We start from the raw sequence: 20,056 nt of genomic DNA, 5'->3' as shown, positions 1-20,056 counted from the left end.
TTCCCGCCACATTCAAGGAATACAGATCTACATTCCAGTACATTCAAGGAATACAACCAACCCGTAAGGCGAATGCCTTTAGTTCCTCTCTAAGGCGACTTTTCACATGACATCATTAGTCATAAACATTTCATTTAATTTCTTTTCATCACATAGGCGTGGAGAGATCTAAAGATATGGGTGACACATTAAATTTTCACTGGACACTTTTGCACCGGATTTTAACAATTAAGAGTTCTCATTTATTATAATATTTTCATTACAAAACAAACACCATCTCAAACAATAGAATCATTACTAAAGATTCCAAACACAATAACTAATCAACTCACCTCATTATCAATTATATAAATCATAGATATCAAAAGGTTCAATCAAGAATAACACATTAGTTAAATGTCTCGTGAATATATTTTAAACAACCACAATCACGTACACAATTAAGTACTAATATTGTACACATATAGTTATCACAATAACTAATAACTAATATATAATATATAATATAGTGATTATACCTGTACATAAGGCTGCCTACGTATCCAATCCTTTAAGATTAGAATCAACTATTACGTAGCTCTTAACCAATAAATATCAACATCCTTGTATGTACTTTTAAGGAAAACAACAATTTATACTATATATAATCACATACAATAAGTTTCAAATACTCCCACAATCATATACGTAAAGTTTCATACCTAGAGATACACTATGAACCTTTAAATCCAAAAACTCACAATCATATATTTCTCTACTTTCGATTCTAAAAAAAATGATCTTATGAACCATGTCGGTTCCAAATAAAACCACAGTCTAAAAGTAGACTACAAACACTATATAAAATACCCAAGAAGAGTTTAAGAGACTCTTAGTTCATTACTAAACATATTTCCCAAAATAGGTTCATGCACATAAAGAATAACACAGTAGGTTTTCTAGCCAACTTGTCAATGCTATAGTTTTTCCTACATTCATCCAAATGACATGTAACTTAATTATTTAGAAACTAGGGTATGTAGACATGCTTTTTCATGTATAAGTAGAAGTCCCAACCTCAGCCCATTTAGAAGAAAACTTAGGTTGAAAACAGGTAACAATTCTAATTTCAACAAATTAGATTTCTGAGGGACTATCTTCCGAATGGCACAACTCTTTCCATAGGTATCCAAATGTATTGAGCCTTTTTGTGTTGAAAAGATAACACACAAAAATTATTTTTTTATGTTTTACAAAAAAACTCAATCTCATTCTAAATATGCGAAAACCAGGCTCGAATACACTGCGCAGAAACTGATTTCTGACTCACTATTTTATGCCAGTCAAACTTTCAGACATCATAATTAATTCCATGGGCCTCGGAATGTGATGAGGCCTATTAGAATAGAAAGAAGACTTCCAGATCTTACTTTATTATGTTTATAAAAATTCTAACTCTCAACCTAACTATTTTAACACTGGACTTGAACACAGTACGCAGAAACTGATTTCTGAAACACTATTTTTTATCAACCAAACTTCCAGACCTTATATCTATCTCCACAAACCTCGAAATGCGTCGAGGCCAATTGGGTTGGAAAGAAGACTCAGAAAAATCACTTTTTCATGTTTTGGTGAGAGATTGAATCTGACCCTAACAAGGTGAAAATGCAATTCCAAACCAAACACAGATTCGGCCCAAAAACAAACTCTAACCCAATGCCCATCTAAATTAATAGAATCCGGTCCACTCAAACTTAACAGACCTGGTCTACACAAAAAACTGATCAGGTCCAACTCAACAAAACTTATGCCCAAAAGTAAAAACAAACACAAGCCCACAAGTCTGATTTCGATCCAAGCCAAACAACAACAAAAAAAAGAATTGCCACCACCTCCTTCTTCTTCCTTACCAGCTTACTGCACCACCGAATTCACCACCGCAACTCTCACTCTCCACCACACCAAAACCATTCGGTTTTGATCCCCTAAAAAACCCAACACATTGCCACTAGCCAAATTCAATTTCATCACTCCTCAAAAATTTGATTGCGACCGCCATTAACAACCTTTGGAGCTTCAACCGCCCACTCGACGGTATTCACTCAACACAATACACTCACACAATCACCAACCCAATAGTCACCATATATATCCAATTCAGACCACAACCCAAATCAACCCGACGTCCATCAAAAGTTTAAACAAAACCATTAAAATCGGTTTACCCAAAATCAACAATTCTAACATTAACAATTTTATATCAACAATATATAAATAATTAAAATTGATTCATAATCATCTTTTTATCACATAGCTTTGTTTCAAACAGTATGCAGACTAAGTCGAACAGTATGTAGAATAAGCACCAAAGAATAATTGAGCAGAAAATAATGATTAGAAATCAGACAGTAAAGTTTTTAAATCGACTTAAAAATATAGGTTCAGTGAAAGATAAGAATATCTACTCACAGGTTATACGCTCTATCAGTATCTCCAACAAAAAGCCTTCATTTTCCTCTCTCAGTAAAACTTTTTTTTTTCTTATTTTTTTTTCATCTTTCTGTTCAACTTTTTCTCCGTTCCAACTCGTATATTTGTTTCCTCTTTTTGAAAACCCCCTAAAATAGGGAATAGGGTTTATCCTCTTTACCCTATCTCTTTCTAATCTTTATCCATTTTATTTTTATCTATTATTTTTATTATTATTTTTATTGTACTAGTAAATATATAAAAATATACGGGGTGTTATAACACACCTGTACACCATGCACAGATTAATAAAGTAATCCAACCATCTAGTTGGGATTGACTTAAGTTTTCAAAGCTTCAAGTAGTCTTCGGAATCAGACTAAAAATGACCCACTTTTTTTTTCCCAGTTTTAATCCACAACCAGGCGCAACCGCGCAACCCACACCAGCACCCACCCCTTGAACTCCACCAATTTTTAATTCCTTCCGTCACTTTGTAGCAAATGCTAGACTCTACAACTTGATACTCCCCCTCTCTCGTTTAAACCTTCTATCAAGGCTTAGATCATGATAACGAGGGTAACATGATTGTTATGGTTGGGGAAGAGATGTTTGAGTTCAACAGACCAGTTGTTGGAAGAGTGTTATTAGGTATTCCTGCAAGGCACGAGATTCCAGAGAGTTAGGAGTTCCACAGTTCAGTTTTCAATCTGATGACCGCCACGGTTATCAAGGGACACTGCTCCAGTGGTTCTATATGTGCAAAACAGAGCTTTTTGAGGAAGAACTAGCTGGCTGTAGCAACGTGGATAACCCACAACTTGGTGGGAACGATGAAGCCTTCTGATATAGGTAAGTCGATTATCTACATTCTTTGGATCTTACAGACCTAAAACAACGGGTTATGTATTGTTACTTTTCTTTGGGACTAGTTCACATAGTTCAAATGAAGTACTACTCCCCTGCCCACCCTTGTCACTAAGATTATGCTTGCTTGGGGAGCAAAGCAGTATTTGTGAGACTATGTGGCGGCGGACTGATCACAGCCACACCCTTGATACCGGCCGCCGTGGTGCTCAATTGGTCACTAATAGAAGAACATGCCACAAAGCATGTATCAGAGGATCTCCCGCCACTACCTCTAGTCGACTACTTCACTCCTAGAGCGATTTCTCAGTTTACGCGCCCACTAGATGTGATTATATTCATGTATGAGGGTCAGCGATGCTTGCACCAGCGAATCCTTAACATGCAGGACGAGTAGTGCATTTCCAGAGAGGACCAGGAACCTTTTTAGGATCGCATCACTTGAACTCTTAACGAGTTACGAGATGCAATCATTCCTGAGTCCAGATCTCAGCAAGTCTGCCAAGAGCCAAGAGAAGGTAGCTTGACAAGATAATTAAATTAAGATGTGAAAATAGTAGTTCTAACATGCTAAAATTATTCTAATCAAGTTATAATAATATTCTAAAATATTATGTGATAAAGAGGAGTAATCGTGTTCTCCACTCTTACTTGTACGTACTTGTAACGTATTTAGACTAACTAACTATTAACTAATGAGAGAGTAATATGAAATATGAAAACAGTAAATTTAATGTTTTAAACAGTGATTTGAAGTGATAAGAGGAGGATATAGAGAAGTGTAATCCGCCACGCAATTCGATTGACCATTAGGTTGATTATCGAATTGCCTATTGATCCCTAGTGAACACCAAGTCCTCTCAGATCAAGGTTCCACTAGCATGAGACTTTAACTCCACCACAAATCTCTTTAATGGTGGCTCTAAACTTTAGTTCAATTCTTATGGTTTTTATCTCTAAACAACCATGAGAATCAAACTTGAAACTCTATTCTAAACAACAACCATTCTAATTAATCAATCATCCTCACATGGCTTAATAAACCCCCTCTAATGGAGGTTTAGTCTTGTGTCATCGGAATCATACTAACTAAATAATAATAAGAAGACATAATAAAGTAAAAAAGAATTGAATAAACAAGCTTTTATTGAAAGGTTTCTAATGGAGGCTATAATGCTAACTTAATTCTAACCCTAAACTAAACTACAACTACACTAAACTAATTAGAGACTAAAAGGAGGAAGGAGAGAATAAGTTTAGCCTTAACCCTCTTTATATAGGAGAGGGTTAGGGTTACATTTTCGTGCATGGGCCAAAAAGGGAGACTTTAGGCCTCTAAAGTGAGCCCAAAGTCCATTAGGTTAAGTCTAAAAAGGCCAATTCCACTGGAAATTACTTAAAGAACCTTTTTATCCACTTTTATAGATCTGATTGGGGCAAGTCTAGATCTATTAGAAATCTTATTTTGAGCCGGTCATTTTGACATAGAGTAGGCCCAATTCCGAGACTTGAGTTCAAAAATACACCTATTTGAAGTTTTGTTGACTTTTATGTTCTTTTTCTACCCGAATTGACTTTGACTTCCCAGCTTTGACTGGGATTGAAAAGACTTTTTCTTCTTGATTCTTGGGCTTTAAACATAGAACTTTCTTAGCAATCATCTTGACTCGTTTTTCCATGCAAAATGACGTCCTTAAGCGCATAAACAGCTTCAAGACCTGAAATACACAAAAACACGTAAATATTACTAACTCTTATTTATTATAAACATAATTGGCCTAAATATAATACTATTAAAAGGTTTAAACTACACTTTTGGGTGTTTATCATAGCTCGAGACAACCTCAATGTTACATATCACACATGGATTCTAACTAGGCACCTCCCTAGTGTCCGTATAGATAGATGTTTATTTTTCTTTCAGCACTTATGTGTATAAGTATTAGTATAATTTTAATTTTATCTACCTGTTTAAATTTTCATATATGGAATTCGGTATATGAGTAGAAGGTAATACAAATACATCATGTTAAAATTTCCATTTTGTTTTGCATTACATATGTTTTAAAAAAATACAAAAACAACAAATTTCATAGTAGAATAATTATATAACTTACTAGTTAGATAACCCATGTATTTCTCATTCTATATCCAACAACCCACTCTCCAAACTTGTTTGGGGGTGGTATATTTTCATCAAGAAGAACATAGTACAGGTGTACTGCCATTTTTGCTCATGTTCATATGGTAATCTCTTTATTTATCTCTTCATACTTTGAGGACAAAACATATTTTTGTTTGGGGATATAGTAACATTTTGGGGGTGATATAGTAACATTTTACAAAAACTAGGCACTTATTATATTAGTATATTTCTTCATTTCTTAAAAAAAAATTCAAAAAAGACCAAAAATAATTTTCTGTTTAGTACTAAAAGTCTTGTTTCCTTTTTCTATGATGAATAAATAGTCTAGAAGTCTCATTATAGCAATAGAGTAAGGATTCGTTATTCGAACTTAAACTAATATATGAACAATATTTTATGCATCTTTTCAAGAATGGCATGCATAAACATTTGATTGTATATAGTAGTGAGTTTTTGAGACCAAGGTTAGAACAATTAAGTTCCATATATATCCCGTGAGAATCTAGCTAAAAATCTCATCTGAATGATTATTGCGTGATGACACAAAAGATGTCCGGATAGAAAGACCACACACCCACTTGCTTGATTACCACGCCATATCTTATGAGAGAATTTATGTCATTTTTGGATCGATATAGCCAAATAAACGTTAAAAACCTAAAAAGATATTTTTCCTCTAGTTTTTTCGAGCCTTCAAAAACTTCAAAAGCCTTTTTATTCTTCGCCATTAATCCCTCACTTGTTACAACACACAATTAAAATCTTACCTAACTGACGAGTGATTGAGAATATGATGAGTATTAGAAAAAGAGAAGAGAAGACATTGTACAAAAACAGATCAATTAGTGCTTCAAAAAGAAAGAAAGAAAGAAAAGAAAGACCCCTAAAAAACTAACACTCCAAAAAAATTAAAGGAGTAAAAAATCGAATCTCCAAAAAGTTCAAAATCAAAATGAGTTGATATCAAAAGAAAAAAAAGCAAAAAGAAACAAAAACAAAGTTAGAACTCTTAAAAATCAAGATTATATGGAGTCACAAAGGCAAAGTACTAAAGAATGAATCACAATTCGAAAGCAAAGAACAAAACAAGGTTCTTCTCAAGTTACAAGTATCTTGAAGACCCTATTTCTCAACTTATCAAATTTTGTTTTTCCCTTCCATTTTCTTTCTAAACCATCGCCCTAGCCTTGTAATTCCTAATAAATGACCTCTAGTTTGATTAAGAATAGGTTAGTGTGATAGTAAGTGGCAATTGTGATCAATCGACCCCAGTTTTCTTTGGACGTCATTCGTATGTGTGGGGAATATATATACCCACTGCATTTGAGAGAACAAAACTTGAGTGAATCTATCAGAGAGTTTGTGTTTTAGCACATCCTATGAGAACCTAGCTTAAGGATGCTCTCCAAAAGTTTCAAAAATAACTTATCTTCTGCATTTCATTGCTTGTGTTTGCGCATTTTTCTTTAGATGATATAATTACTGTACATATGTTATCCAAAGTTTAAAGGAGCTTGTCCTTATTCCCCGCTAATGAGATGTATAGACTTCTGAGAATAAATAAGGAGACAAGACCTTTTGTACTAGATAGAGAAAGTTTGTGAGTACCTTCTCTGGAAAAATCTCACGAGGTTTTGGCTCGTCCACTAGGGAATTCCTAGTGGTTTAAGGCCTTGTTGCATATGGTCAATGCAATCGCACTCTGCAAAACGAGATTTGGATAATAAATCACACATTTGTGATCTTAATTTTCTCTCTTATCTTTGCTTGAGGACAAGCAAAATGTTGTTTGGGGGTTATTGATCAGATCCCAAATGTGCATATTTATCCCTTTACATTACTGCATTACAACCATTCTTACGCTTAATAAACATACAACTCATAGCTTTTACTATATTTTGCAGGTTACAGGCCATATAAGACCACTTATCCCAAAAGATGCATTTTAGCACCAAAATGAGCTCTATTAACGCTTGTTATGAAGACTCTAGCTTATCTGAGGAAGTGCTGAAAAGTCAAGGTCAAAGTCAATGGTCAACAGCCAAGGACTCAAACCCAAAAGTCTCAAGATTATGTCTTTAGCTCAGAAGACTGAAGATGATGGCCTTATCTCAAAAGTATCCCTGCTCAAACCCTAGCTTGCTTAATAAGAAAGAAGAAAACAAAAAGGAAAAGTAAAAAGCAAGTGTGTGAGGTGTCTTAAATATAGAGGAAGAAGGGAAATATGTAATTGTAAAAGTAGAGAGAAAATATTATCCAATTCTTGGTTTGACAACCTAAGAATTGAGATCATTTTATCATGCTTTCTTAGATAGATTTATATTATTGCAAATTAATTTTCTTGTCTTGTTATTTTATTTTTTTTCAATTCAATCTTATTGCTTTCTTTTATTTTCAAGTCTTTCATTGCATTTAATCCTTGTTTTCAATCTTGTCATTTCAATCAAACTTGTTTCTAAACTTTCCTTGTCATTTAAATCCAAAGAAAACAAGTTACACTCAATTGAAGACATCAACATAAAATGAGTGTGACGTGTTAACAAAGTTACCTCTTGTTATTCCCCTTTTCAAGTTTTTAATCCATTCAATTAACTTAAATGTTTTCAATGTTTTTTCCCTTCCTAGACAACTAGTTTTTTTTAATACCCTTTAGAGTAGATGACACGCACTCCTTTTGTTTGTATGAGATGGTATATGGATGATGGTCGTTGAACAAAATAGAAGCGTATCAAAACCTAATTATCCCTTAATGAGTAAAGGATGAGTAGGATATCGTTCCACTTTTAAGTGTATGTTATGTGAAGGACATGACTAGAAAAGGGGTTTGAGGGATTAAAAACTATGATTGTAGATAATGTGAATTGCTTAACTAAACTAAACTAAACTATTAAGAATTTATAGGAGAGAGAATTCAAGAGATTAGAATCCACCAACACCTTTGATCTGTGAACTTTTGCTTCATGGTTGTTCTCACAAGTAGACTACAATTAGGCAATCGAGCGAGTGCCGATGCCCTCTTGGATGAAACATCGTTAACAATTAACTCTACTTAAGGTTGTTCCTATGTTTATGCTATTAATATCTTCTTTCTTTTTATGTAAGCTCGGGCAGCCATTCAATGTATTACCAAGAGCAACATCAAAGAGTACTTCCTAATAGGGCGGCCATTCAATGAATCACCACTTAAGACAAACACAAAGAATACTTCCCCTAGGCAGCCACTCCCTGAGCTACCCCTTCTAAGGCAACACACAGAATACTTCCCTAACTCTAAAGAACTACACTACTAGAAGAAAAGTAAAGAACACTAGCATGATATTAATATTGCAAAACATAAATCCTATTCTATACTTCCATCCCCTGGTGTGGGCAATGTAACTAATAACTAAAAACATAAAGAACTAACCTGATTGGAGAACACCATGAACTAGAAGAATCAACCCCTAGGCACCGACTTTATCTTCTCCCTTGAAGGAGAAAATTAACCTTCCATAAAGAAGGAAGAACACGAAGAACGAGAAGAAGAAGAGTCGAAGAACATAAGACTAGAAAGACTAATTTATTAAGACTAGAATAATTAAAACCGAATATTTTATTATTAATCTCTCTTTGCCTCAAGTTTTGGAGACAAGAATGTAAGTGAATTGGCGAGTTTCATGAGGCACTTAGGTCTTATATTTATAGAGGTTACAATGAGTTCTAGAAACTGTAGGAACCGTTATTTTAGAATGTAAATTTCTACAAACCATGAAAACTATGCGCAATGGAATTAATGGGTTCTCATGATTTTGGATAGGAAAATATACCTGTAGATTAGTTGTGATAACTCTGAGAATCCAGAATCAGCAACCTCTTGATCTTCTGTTGTATTCCTATGCACAGAGTGGGGCGTTGTGTGGGCAACGATCTTCCAACCTCTTCTTTCTCACTTCACCTCTCTCTCTCATACCCTTAGAATTGAATTGGATATGTTTTTGCTTGAGTGATGTCTGAGAAAAAACGGCCAGAGAAAGAGGTTTTTTTTATAGGCTACAACAGGGACCATGAGGAGAAATTAGGGTTAGGCCTCCTGACGGGCTTGGGCTTCCCATATTTGCCTAGAACACACAGCTCAAGTCCATCATAAAGGCCATTGTTGCACTACCGCCCTAATCCCAAATTACGTGTCAGCGTTAATGGGCTCCATATTATATGCTCGTTGATCTCCCCGTGTTTAAGATATTGAATTCCCGTTGATTAAGTCAAGTTACTGACAACTACATTAATCAACTTCTTATGTCCTTGAGTAGTACCACTCAACCTCATTGTCATGTCCGATCAAATCCACCTGCAGGGTTTATATGACAATCCTTATAAGCTCCTCAAGGGGACATCATCAGCCCGACTTCTTGCGGGACATGGATTCCTTCTATAATCAACAGTACACCTTACATACAATGTCATTACCCAATCCATCAAGTTTGTTGATTCACAAATGAATTTCACTCATTGATGATTTAAATCAATGTACAATGCACGTAAGTTCCCGTTATTATATCCAGATTAAGAGGACAAGCATCCATAATAACAGAGGCGTTTGTTATCTTATATAGTCAGTATAAAGAGAAACAACCTCACTTGGTCCTGTTCAATACACACAAAGTGTACTAGTGTAATCTTATAGTCAAGATAGACCAACACTAGATTATAATACAACCGTACCAATGGTTTGTCCAAATCTATCTAGGTTGTGAACGTTTACTTATACTTTATAAGGTACTGATGATATGATTTTCTGTGTGTCACCACACACAATACCATCTACAACATAAAGTATTAGACATATGCATATAACTAATAACATATATAATATGCATAACATTTGCCCATATGATTCTCATTTAAAATATAAAGAATTAGAGTTATTACAAAAGTAATGCTTTTAGTATATAACCCTATTAGAAACATCCCAAACCGTTGCTTGTTTCCTATTACAAGTTGACTTCTTTCAGAGTCCAACTTCGTTTCCAAAACAGTAAAAGCGGTGAGCTACAGTGTCGGTTCATATGTTTAGGATGCATAGGCCTTGTGTCCCAAACGCAAGAGTCTCATTTGGGTGCTTGTAACTTGTGTCCCAGATGCAAGAGTCGCATCTGGACTCACGGACCTTGCGTCCCAGATGCAAGAGTCAGTTTTCCTCTTTTGCTCCATCCTTCTTTCCTCTTTTGCGGGCTTTGGTCCAAGCAGAAAATCCTTTTGCCTTGAGCTTCCAAATAGGCTTTAAAACAGGTCCAAGTCACATCTTTCATAGCTTTAATTCCTTGGCCTTCTCCAAGATTGTCCACGAGCTTCCCATGTGATCCTTAATGCTCTGAATTTCTCTGTTTTACCCCTTTTTCTCTAATATTCTACAAAACACTCTTTTTCACCTGTAGAATCATAAAACATGACTTACAAGCATGGTTAGTCCACTAAGATGGCTAAACAAGAGGTATAATCGAGGGTTAAAATGCACTTTTTGAGCACTTATCACAACCCCCAACTAGCCTTTTGTTAGTCTCTCAGCAAATAAGATAAAAAGAGATAAGTAATCAAAATAACATCCTAATAAAAAAAATAAAATCCTAACTCACTTTCGCAGGCATCACGATTGTATTTACCATATGCAACAAGACTTTAAACCTTTAAGTTCTCCAAAAAGGACGAGTTATAGTCTTATGAGGGTTTTCAGATGATATACCCACAAAATCAAGCAATATCATGTTCAAGAATGATAGTATTTTTCAGAGAGAGAAATTCCTTACCCATATAGTGTTTACTCCAACAGATGGTCTCCATTGCTAACTTCATTACTGCAAAGACTCATAGATTATGATGGGAGATAGTAAAAATTGACAAAATTCTCAATCAAGGCTTATGTGTGTACTCAGTCAATCTCCTATACACTCCTATCCAAGAAACGGAATCCCTAGTCTACCTTTAGACAGATAATGCCGACTTTCAATCCTCATCGGTCATACTCTCAGAAAAGAATCTCTCAGAAGATGGTATACTATTTTACGTCATGTATGTGGGGAAAAGAATAATGATTATGAACATCCCACATACTACCTTGAAAAATAGACTTCTAGATGACAGTAGTCTCATGGAAAGAATGTCAATCACATATGAAGTGTCGGGTCCTTCACTTTAGTATCCTCTCACCTATTCTAGACTTCGTATCCATATTGTAGTGATAACTCATGGGTTGTAACTTGGCTTGGGTTTTGGTTTATGAAGGAAAGGTAAAAAAGGTTCAAAGGTTGTTTCTAAAAACACTAAGGGTTTTGCTTATTTCTTTGAAAGATTTCTTCACATTCTATATTACAGAGAAAATTATTCCTTTGTCTTAGCTTTTCCATCCATTCTGTTCAACTTTTCCTTTTTCCTTTTTTTTTTCCTTTTTCTTTAGCCCATTGGTATATACTTGAATAGTACTGGATATGCTTGTTTTCCACTAGCTTCTTTCACTTAGAACAGAATGATGGTGTTCATTGTATCTCTCTGATATTTCCTTGTAATCTTCCTTTTGTGCTCTTTCTTCCTCCTTGTGCCCCTCATATTCTCAGAAACATATGGGTATGACTTATAAAGGTTTTTGGTTGTACTCTTTGTCTGAAGTTGGATAAAGGGTAAATGGTTTTATGAAAGAAAATGGCTTATTGTAAGGCTAAAAAAGGTTTAATTGATAGGGTTATATACTAAAAGCATTACTTTTGTATTAACTCTAATTCTTTATATTTTGAATGAGAATTATATGGGCAAATATTATGTATATTATATATGTTATTAGTTATATGCATATGTCTAGTACTTTATACTGTAGATGATATGGTGTGTGGTGACACACAGAAGATCATATCATCAGTACCTTATAAAGTATAAGTAAACGTTCACAACCTAGATGAATTTGGACAAACCATTGGTAAGGTTGTAATATAATATGGTATTAGCCTATCTTAACTACAGGATTACACTAGTACATTTTGTGTGTATTGAACAGGACCAAGTGAGGTTGTTTCTCTTTATACTGACTATATAAGAGAACAAACACCTATGTTATTATGGATGATTGTCCTCTTAATTCGGATATAATAACGGGCACTTACGTGCATTGTACATTGCTTTAAATCATCAATGAGTGAGATTCATTTGTGTATCAACAAACTTGATGGATTGGGTAATGACATTGTATGGAAGGTGTGCTCTTGATTATAGAATGAATCCATGACCTGCAGGAAGTCGGGTTGATGATGTCCCCTTGAGAAGCTCATAAGGATTATCATGTAAACCCTGCAGGTAGATTTAATCCGACATGACAATGAGGTTGAGTGGTACTACTTAAGGACATAAGAAGTTGCTTAATGTAGTTGTTAGTAACTTGACTTAATCAACGAACATTCAATATCATAAACACGGGGAGATCAACGAGCATATAATATGGAGCCCATAAACGTAACATGTAATTTGGGATTAAGGTGGTAGTGCAACAATGGCCTTTAGTGGAATAAGCCATTTGTTGACGGAACTTGGGCCATGTGTTCTGGGCGAACATGGGAAGCCTAAGCCCATCAGGAGGCCCAACCCTAATTTCTCCTCATGGTCCCTATTGTAGCCTATAAATAGAAACCCTTCTCTCCTGGCTGAATTCACTATTCATTTTGATTGGAAAAGAGAGGCAAGGAAAGAGAGAAAGAAAGGGTTGGTAGATCGTTGCCCACACAACTTCCATTCTAAGGATATGAATACAACAGAAAATTAAGAGGTTGCTGATTTCATAGAGCTTGGATTCTTAAAGTTATCACAGCTGATTAAAAGGTATGAATTTCTAACCAAACCGTGAACACCCTTTAATTCCGCTACGCATGGGTTTTCGCGGTTCGTAAATCATTCGGTGAAACCATAACGGTTCCTATATTAATATGATGGTCCTACTAGGTGGGATAAAGGCCGAATGGGTTCACTACTTTACTTATCAGTATGATACTCTATTTCGAATATACTACAAGACCTGATGACTATCTCCCTAGTTGATGTCACTTCATGATTAACCAAATCAACAAATAATGAGACTATATTACAATGACATAAAGAACTGAAAGATGTTGAGTCACTAAGACTCAGATTTTTCGTAAGAACTCTCCAAAGAATGGGTATAAAGCTCAAGTCTCACGGGCTAAGTCTAAAAAAATCTACTTCCAGTTTACTAGGGGTTAAATCTCTCTTCTAGCAAAAGTACACAAAACTAACCAAATACTATGGTGGTGCCTTGATAAAGAATTCCATCAACAAGAACTATGTCTGAGCATAATAAATAGTCTAAGTGGTAATGAAATCAATAATATCAACTATCTATCAAACTCAACACTAAGCAGTATAGAATCTATATCTCAGACTCATCATTAAAATTCATTTTTCTCATGCTACTGATATAGAAACAAAAATATTTTTGTTTTTGAAAACTAATTTTTGAAATTCATTTCTCAAGTACACCCTCCCCGTATTTATGCATGCATTGACCTCAATGTATAAACAAGTAAATGAAATGGATGAGAAAAAGGTAGGATATTACCATTGATGATGAATATCAATATTTTGATCTTTCTCTATCATATAAAGGTTAAGCTCACAAAATAGAGAAAATCAAATACAATATTTAGTTCAAATTAAAATTAATTCTCATAATCAGCATTAGTCATCATAATCATGTATCATTATTTTATTTTTGTCTTTTTACTTCAAATCCTCAAGATGTAATGTGAGTCTTTTAAAGTCAGATTCTCAAGACTTTTTAATCCTTTATAGTAAGATCCTCAAGACAAGTATTCACACCCATTAGGTTTCACTTTGTAGGGATTCTTCCGATCTCTCTCAACAGGTGATTGACAAAAGTATACCTTGTACCAAAAAATTTCTTTTAATGGCTGTAACCCAGGACAAGTTTCAGAATGGCAATTCTTACACCAACCTAGCTTACACATTCTCCTCTTACACGCAAATGAACTTTTACCGAACCCTACACGAGCGATATAAATAATCTTTCTTTGAAGGTCAACGGGGAGTAAATCCCATAAACTAACAAGTGGTGAACACATAGGTTTCCATCTCAAAACTAATCTCTCGACAACATGCTTACTTCCTGTAGACATTTTATACTTGGTCTACTAGAGTTATAAGACTTTGACTCCAGCGCTTGCAACTCCTCTCAGTAAAGGATAAAGTTATGAAAATCTGAGGGCCCGGCTATCGGTGACACTTATACTAATGAGATCCTAAGGAGTCAAGATTACGACGCTTGGCTTCCTCAAGCAAAAAACTTTAACTAGAAGAGTAATAGGTTTAACAAGACATAGAATGTAATATTTAAGGTGTGTAGGTAACTTACCCCAATTTTCCGCTTCAACAGTGGTATAATAAATCGGATCCTTGAGAAAAATAGCCTCCACGTCTCCAGTAGGTAACTCTAGAAAAGGCTTCAGTCAATGAGCATTGACTTTGAAACGAGTCCTTCTCTTTATGTTTTCTACTTTATTAGCTCCAAAAGGTGTGACATGTCATACTACAAACGGTCCCGTCCATCTAGATCTCAACTTTCCAGGGAGAATTTCTAGACGAGAGTTGTAGACCAGAACCTTTTGTCCAGGTTCAAATTCTCTATTAAGAATTCTTCTATCTTGTAGTGCTTTAGTCTTATCCTTGTAAATCCTTGGCTTATCATAAGAATCACTTCTCAATTCTTCAAATTCATTGATCTGAAGCTTCCTCCTTTCTCCTGCTTGATCTAGGTTGAAGTTCATCTCTTTCACTGCCCAATAGACTTTATGTTCTAACTCAACAGGTAGATAACACGCCTTTCCATATACCAAGCGATAGGGTGGCATCCCTATGGGTGTTTTGAATGTTGTTCTGTATGCCCATAGTGCATCTTGGAGTCTAAGAGACCCGTCTTTCCTAGAAGGATTAACTGTCTTCTCTATAATACTCTTGATTTCCCTATTCAAAACTTATACTTAACCATTTGTCTGAGGATGATATGGTAAAGCTAGCTTGGGAATTACTCCATACTTTGCCATAAGATTCCCAAATATACAGTTACAGAAGTGAGAACTGTTATCACTGATGATGGCTCTCGGTGCTCCAAATCTTGGTAGAATGTTCTTCTTCAAAAAGTCCACGATGACTTTATGATCGGCGGTATTTGTAGTAACTGCTTCAATCCACTTTGAAACATAGTCCACAGCCAGTATAATGTAGGTGTAACCAAAAGAAGGCGGAAATGGTCCCATGAAATCTATGCCCCATACATCAAAGATTTTTTAGATAAGGATTGGTTGTTGAGGCCACTCGAACCTTTTCGAGGTCTTACCCAAAAATTGGCATCTCAGACATGCTTTACAATAAACATTTGCATCTTTAAAAAGAGTAGGCTAATAGAATCCAGCTTGTAATACCTTGTCTGTAGTACGTTGCGGGCCAAAGTGTCCTTCGCAAGGCTGATCGTGACAGAATGATAGAATGGATTCCTGTTCCAATTCTGGGATGCATCATCGAATAATCTGATCTGAACACTTCTTGAATAAGTATGGATCATCCCAAAAATAATATCTTGCCTTTGAGTAAAATAAATCTTTTTCTAGCTTGCTCTAATGCAATGGTACCTTGTCGGTCACAAGATAATTTACGATGTGGCCGTACCATGGTACTTCTGATATACTAAACAACTGTTCACAGGAAAAGTCTCATAGATTTGTAAGTTGTCTTCCGCATTCTCCACTAGCAATCGAGAAAGACTATCAACGACATTCTCTGTTCCTTTCTTATCACGTATCTCCAAATCAAATTCTTGTAAAAGTAGTATCCATCGGATCAACCTAGGCTTGGCATCCTACTTAGCAAGTAAATGACGCAAGGCAGCATGGTCAGTATAGACTATTACCTTTGAACCTATCAGATATTGATGGAATTTGTCAAGAGAATAGACGACGGCTAAAATCTCTTTCTCAGTGGTAGAATAATTAATCTGAGCTCCATTTAGAATCTTGCTAGCATAATTGATTGTGTACGACACTTTCTTGTCTCTTTGTCCTAGAACGGCTCCTACAACATAATCAGATGCATCACACATGATCTCAAACGGCTGGCTCCAATCGGGCGCACAAATGATTGGTGCTGAAGTGAGTGCTTCCTTCAACTTCATAAAAGCTTCAACACATGAGGTATCAAAATCAAAGACAACATCTTTCCCTAATAGATGTGACAGCGGTCTTGCAATTCTGCTGAAATCCTTGATAAATTGACGGTAGAATCCCACATGATCTAGGAAGGCACGAATATCTTTGACAGTTCTCGGCTTGGGTAGATCCTTTATAATATTAATTTTCGCTCGATTTACTAGAATTCTTTCCTTTGAAACATGGTGACCCAGCACTATTCCTTCCTTTACCATGAAGTGACACTTTTCCCAGTTCAGAACTAAGTTGGTATCGCAACAACGTTTAAGGACTAAGGAGAGATGGTGTAGGCAATCCTCAAAAAGATGATCCAAAAACTGAAAAATCATCCATAAAAACTTCAATGTATTTCTCCATTATTTCGTCAAAAATACTCATCATACATTGTTGAAAAGTGGCAGGTGCATTGCATAGACCAAAAGGCATACAATGGTAGGCGAACGTCCTGAACGGACATGTGAATGTGGTCTTCTCTTGGTCCTTAGGGTGAAAATGGATCTGAAAATATCCTGAGTAACCATCAAGAAAGTAGTAGTAAGCTTGTCCAGTGAATCTTTCTAACATCTGATCAATGAAAGGCAATGGAAAATGATCTTTCCTCGATGCGCTATTCAGCTTCCTGTGATCGATGCAAACTCTCCAACCAGTCTGAATCCTGGTTGGAATCAACTCATTGTTCTTGTTCTCGATCACTATGGTTTCGGACTTCTTCGGCATAACTTGAACTGGACTAACCCATTGACTATCAGAAATAGGGTAGATAATGTCGGCATCAAGGAGTTTGACAACCTCTTCTCAAACTACTTCCTTCATTTTCGGATTAAGCTTCCTCTGTGGTTGCTTAAAAGTTATGGAATCCTCTTCCAAATGAATCCCATGTTGAACTATCATAGGGCTGATCCCCTTGATATCATCAATTGTCCAACCTATAACTGTTTTATATTCCTTTAAAAGTGCTACTAACCTGGATTCCTGCTCCTCCGCCAAATCTGATGCAATGACTAATGGGTAGGTTCCCAAATCTCCCAAGAAAACATACTTGAGTGTAGATGGCAAAGGCTTCAATTCTAGTTTAGGCAGCTCCTTCTTAAGCTCTTTAGATGGGCTATCAGGCATAGGCGATTCAAACTTTTCTTTGAATTTGTTATCATCCATGACAGGTGATAAATCTAAGATCGCATTGATTGCCTCGAGACTAAGTTTCTCACAGTCTGAGTCTGTCAGAGCTTTCAAGAACTCATCAGTAGGATATGAATGAGTCAGATAATCTTATGCTAATACTTCAATCATGCATACCTCGTTCACAACACATACCTCCTGTGGTTGCTGTAACATATGGAAAACATTGGTCTCAACTCTCATATTACCAAAGGATAACATCATATTACCATTTTGACAGTTGATGAATGCATTTGCAGTGGCTAAGAATGGTCTGCCTAGAATGATTGGTATCTGCCTACCAGATGTAGGTTATGTGTCGAGTACTATGAAATCAACCAGATAATAGAAATCTTCGATCTTGACTATGACGTCTTTAATGATTCCTCTAGGTATCTTCACTGATCTATCTGCTAACTATAAAGTAACATCAGTCGGTTTAAGATCCTTCAAGCCCAACTTCTCGTAGACGAAATAAGGTAGAAGATTCACACTTACACCCAAATCTAATAAAGCTTGCTCCTCTAAAGAATCTCCAATTCTGCATGTAACAGTGGGACTTCCAGGATCTTTCAGTTTCACAACCACTAGATTCTGCAGGTACGATGAACATCTTTGAGCGATAAAAGCTTCTTTCGGAATGTTAGTCTTCTTCTTCAATAAATCTTTCACGAACTTGGCATACGAGGGAACTTGCTTGATGGCGGTCAGAAATGGGATATTAATCTGCAAATTTTGAAAGACTTTGCAAATCTCCTTGTACTGGTTATCATTTATGGTATTCACTAGTTTTGAAGGAAACAGTGCTGGTGGATTCTTCAATATCGGTTCCCTTCTTTTGGTTTCGGTTGGCTTGGCAACAGATAATGGAGTGACAGGTGGAATCACTCGTGATGGATTTTTCTTACCAACTTCTACAGTAGTTCCTTTAACTTCTTTTGCAACAATTTCTTTAGTAGGTGGCACAACACTAGATATATCTTTAATGTTAGAACTGGGTGGGATGGTGGGAATATAAGTTACCTTAGGCTCTGTAAAATCTTTCCCTGGTTCATAGACAATCTTGTTATCAACCTTTTTGCCTGACCTCAGAGTGGTGACAACATTAACTTGGTCATTCGACTGAGTAATCTCTAGGTTATCCACCTGCAAGACACCTCTTACTTTCGGATTTGGCTCCGGCTAGCTCGGTAATGCTCCGTTCGATCTCTCTGTCAAGGCGGCAGCGATTTGCCCTATCTGGCCTTGAATGACACTAAAGTTATTTTCTAACTTTTGGGTTCTTTAATTTGTCTGTTTTAGCTCATTGACAATGGTGGTGATAGCTTCTTCCAGATGTGGGATAACTGCTTTGCTCGACGGAGGTGTAGGGGCAATGTATCCATTCATAAGATCTGGTACTAACTCTCTGTTTGTGTTTGCTTGGTATTGCTGGTTATGGTATGACTGTTAATTTATGTATGGTTGCTGGCGGTCTTGGAACTGATACTGGTTATTTTGGAACTGATTAGACTAATTCTGGAATCCTAGAGGAAAATTCCTCTAATTTGTATTTTGTGGCTTATAATAATTCTGTCTCTGATTGAACTAGTTATTTCTTCCTAAAGAGTTGATACTACATTCCTCTGCATTAGTATCCAGATAGTATGAACACTCTTCAGTGGTGTGGCCTTCATCAGAACACAACTCACAGATGACATAACAAGGCTTGGATGGCTGAGGTTTAGCTTGGAAATTGTTTGCTTTCGGAGAATTCATATAAAGTTGATCAAACTTCTTGTTCAACGTTTCAAGTCCTGTTGACAGGCTTGCCATAATTAATAGCATCGCTTGATCTGGGTCTTCACGAACTTGGTTACCAAATTGCTTCGGCACCCCCTCCACTCTAGCTACGTCCTCGTTGCTAGTACTCCATTGTTGGGTGTCTTCAGCTAAATTCTAGAGAAAGTTGTAGGCTTCCTCCCCATCCAATGATGTAAACTTACCTTGATGCATTGACTATATCATTTGCTTGTTCATAGTAGAAAGTCCTCGAAAGAAAAAATGAGCCAGTGTGCTCTTATCATAACCATGATGTTGACATGAGACTAGCAAATTATTGAATTTCTCCCAGCTTTGATGATATTCTTCAGTCACCTTCCCTTTGAAATTGCTAATGGCTTGCTGCATGACATCTGTCATTTGG

This window comes from Coptis chinensis, chromosome 6 (genome assembly GCF_015680905.1).
Source record: "Coptis chinensis isolate HL-2020 chromosome 6, ASM1568090v1, whole genome shotgun sequence".
Classification (NCBI taxonomy): domain Eukaryota; kingdom Viridiplantae; phylum Streptophyta; class Magnoliopsida; order Ranunculales; family Ranunculaceae; genus Coptis; species Coptis chinensis.
Note: the sequence above shows the minus strand (reverse complement) of the source record.